Below are 3,951 nucleotides of genomic sequence, written 5' to 3'. Positions count from 1 at the left end.
CTTCCCATTCGTTGACACCTATCACATGAAGAACAAAAAGTGTAAGCATCTCGAAATATAGTTGGCCAATAAAAACCACATTGTAAAATTTTAATAGCTGTTTTCTTAGCGCTGAAATGGCCTTCATAAGTTTGTTTATGGCAGAATGAAAGAATATTCTGAATTTCACTTTCTGGGACACATCATCTAACAATTTGATATACAGAATACTTGAACAAATGAGGGTCATCCCAAAAGAAATTTTTTATTTCCGTAAAAAAATTGGCCTTGTCTTGCTTAGTCCAATGCTCTGGAAGTTGACCTGTAACAAGATAATTAACGATATCAGCATACCACGGTAATACTTCCACACTCATCAATTGTTCATCTGGAAATGACTCATTCAATGGTAATGATTCCATAATTGTGTCAAAATAGAGACGAGAGAGATGGTCAGCCACAACATTTTATGTGTCTTTCTTATCTTTAAATTCCAAGTCGAATTCCTGCAAAGTAACACCTAACGAATTAGTCTAGCTTTTACATCTTTCTTTGTGAGAAGATATTTAAGAGCAGCATGATCCGTGAATACAATTATTTTACAATCAATGAGATAAGATCAAAATTTTTCTAATGCAAACACTACGGCTAGTATTTCTTTTTCAGTAGTTGAATAGTTCAACTGTGCATCATTCAATGTCATACTAGCATAGTAAATAATATGGGAAATTTGATTAACTCTTTGTTCTAATATTGCTTCTACTGCATAATCAAATGCATCACACATGAGCTCAAATGGTAAGCTCCAGTTTGGGGGCTGAATAATGGGTGATGATGTCAACAACTACTTTAATTTTTCAAATGCCACAAGACATGAATCATCAAAGACAAAAAGTACATCCTTGGCAAGTAGATTGTATAAGGGTCTAGAAACTTTGTTAAAATCTTTAATGAAACGTTTATAAAAACCAGCATGCCCAAGGAAAGATCTTACTTCTCTGACTGTTTTGGGTGGAGGAAGATTAGAAATGAGATCCACCTTGGCTTTGTCAACCTCAATACCTTTGCTCGAAATGATGTGACCGAAAACAATACATTGTTTTACCATAAAATGACACTTCTCCCAATTTAAGACTAAGTTCTTCTCGATACATCGCTGCAGAACTAGTGTTAGATGATATAAATATTGATCAAACGAGTCACCAAAGACAGAACAGTCATCCATAAAGACTTCAAGAAATCATTCAACCATATCAGAAAAAATGCTTAACATGCATTGTTGAAATGTGGCAAGTGCATTATATTATCCAAATGGCATCCTCTTATATGCAAAAGTGCCAAAATGGCAAGTGAAAGTGGTTTTCTCTTGATCTTTTGGTGCTATGAGAATCTGATTGTATCTTAAGTAGCCATGTAGAAAGCAATAAAATTCATGGCCTGCTAATTTATCAAGCATTTGATCGATAAATGGTAAAGGAAAATGGTCTTTACGTGTGACAGAATTCAATTTTCTATAATCAATGCATACACGTCATCATGTAGTCACTCTAGTGGGTATCAATTCATTATCAGCATTGGTAACTACTGTGACTCTTGACTTTTTAGGGACAACTTGTACAGGACTGACCCATGAACTATCAGAAATTGGATAAATGATACATGCGTCTAATAGCTTAAGGACTTCAATTCTAAAAACTTCTTTCATGTTAGGATTTAACCAACGTTGCATTTCCCTAATAGGTTTAGCATTTTCATCAAGGTGAATGTAATGCATGCAGTCTACTGGGTTTATACCTTTGATGTCTGCTATGGACTATCCTAATGCTCATTTGTGCTCTTTTAAAACATCCAACACTTTACCTTTTTGTTTGTCATTTAGGGATGATGAAATGATTACCGGTAGAGTACTTTCTTCTCCCAAAAATGCATATTCCAGAGTGTTGGGCAATGGTTTGAGCTTGAGTTTCAGTGGTGATTCTAATGATGGGATGAGTTTCTTTTCTGATGGTGCTAGTTGTTCAACTCTTGACTTCCATTTATTGGTATCCATGGATGGTGCTGAGTCAAGTAGAGCATTGACCTCATCGACTGATCCGTCAATATCAAAATCCAAACCAAAGTGAGTTAAACATGTTTGTAAAGGATCATTACTAAGGTTTGAAAGAAAAGTATTATCAACTAATGCTTCTATTAAATCCACATCAACAATTTCATCATCTGCATTGTGAGGTTGTTTGGCAATGTTAAAGATGTTTAGCTCCATAGTCATGTTGCCAAAGGACAACTGCATATTTCCAGTTCTGCATTAAATGTGAGCATCCGCAGTTGCCAAGAAAAGTCGGCCTAGAATAATGGGGATGTGCTTCTTTGAATCCTGTATTGGTTGAGTGTCAATTACAATGAAATCAACAGAAAAATAAAACTTGTCTACCTGGATAAGCACGTTCTCCACAATACCACGAGGTATTTTTGTGGACCGATCTGCAAGTTGTAACACCACTAGAGTTGGGTGTAATTCTCTCAGTCCAAGTTTCACAATTACTAAATAGGGTAACAGATTTACACTAGCTCCTAAATCCAACAAAGCATTCTCAATTGTGTGGTTCCCTATACTACATGAGATAGTTGGGGAGCCTGGGTCTTTACATTTTAGAGGAATTTTGTGTTGGAGTATATAACTAATGTTTTCTGTTAAAAATGCCTTCTTTTGAACGTGAATGTTTCTCTTTTTAGTACAAAGGTTTTTAAATAACTTGACATAAGATGGAACTTGTTTTATAGTATCAAGTAAAAGGATGTTAACACTTACCTGTTTGAAGATTTCAAGAATCTCACCTGTGGATTTTTCCTTCTTTTCTTTAGCTAACCTTTGAGGAAATGGAGCTTTGGGAACATATTCCTATGGGTTGGTTTCTTCTTTCTCTTCCGATGGTGAGTCCTCAGTATTTACAGGTAAAATTTGATTTTTTTTTTTTACTGGCATCTCCACTTTGGTGTCGACTTCTTTTCCTTTTTGCAAGGTCATGACGGCTTTGACCTCTCTGTGCTGCTGTGGTGAACTGGTACTTACTTCATGCACTCCTTTAGGATTAGGCACTGGTTGACTTGGAAACTTCCCTTTCTCAACAGTCATTGCCAAGGTCTGAACTGAAGAAGCAAGTTATCCACCATCTTCTCGAGGCTTGAAACTGATTGGGCTTGTGAGTTGAAGCCTACTCTTATCTCATTTCGTAGTTCATCAATGGTGCGGTTTTGTTGCTCAATCATGGAGTAAGTAACATTCTTGAAATTCTGGAATGATTCCTCCCATAGTTTGGGTTGAGAGTAGCTCTGATTCTGATTGTATGGTCTAAATGGTGGCTGAGAGGCTAGAGGAATTTTAGGAATTGGTTGCATTGGTAGAGCTGGAGCTACTGGTCCATTCTGTTGTAATCCTTGAGACCATGAAAAATTGGGGTGGTCTCTCCATCCAGGGTTATATGTGTTGGAGTATGGGTTGCAATTTGATGGTTTTCTCATTACACATATGGCATTGGCTTGATTTGAGTATGAGTCATGATCATGTGGTTCTGTTGATTTAGCAGTCGTTAACGATGCTATTTGTCGAGAAAGACCTTTAATTATCGCTTTGACTTCTTTAATTTCTGAACTTGACTCGCCAATGTGAACCTCATTTACTCCCTTAATTCTTTTAGTGTTTCTGAGTGATCGACTCTGTTGTTGAGAATTATCCGCTTGTCGTTGGAAGAATTCTCAAACCTCTGATGCACTTTTTGACATTAGCTCTCCTCCACTTGTTGCCATTAGTCATTCTTGCACATGTGGCAATAATCCCTCCAAAAAGTACTGGCATTGGTGCCATTTCTCGCACCCATGATGTGGACACTTCAAGATTAGCCCATTGAATCGCTCCCATGTTTCGAAAAACTACTCGTCTTCTTTCTGGATAAACTCTGAAATTTCCCTGCGAAT

The 3,951-nt window shown here is 36.9% G+C and overlaps 1 non-coding gene across 1 annotated transcript; it reads left to right on the top strand.

The window, feature by feature from the left end:
* Positions 1 to 3,847: 3,847 nt before the first annotated feature.
* Positions 3,848 to 3,951, top strand: LOC127898912 (small nucleolar RNA R71). Its single transcript, XR_008050623.1, has one exon. It is a non-coding gene; the product is annotated as a small nucleolar RNA R71 (small nucleolar RNA).

This window comes from Citrus sinensis, chromosome 1 (genome assembly GCF_022201045.2).
Source record: "Citrus sinensis cultivar Valencia sweet orange chromosome 1, DVS_A1.0, whole genome shotgun sequence".
NCBI classification, from domain to species: Eukaryota; Viridiplantae; Streptophyta; class Magnoliopsida; order Sapindales; family Rutaceae; genus Citrus; species Citrus sinensis.
The sequence above is the reverse complement of the archived record's forward strand: the minus strand, read 5'-3'. Positions and strand labels throughout refer to the sequence as shown.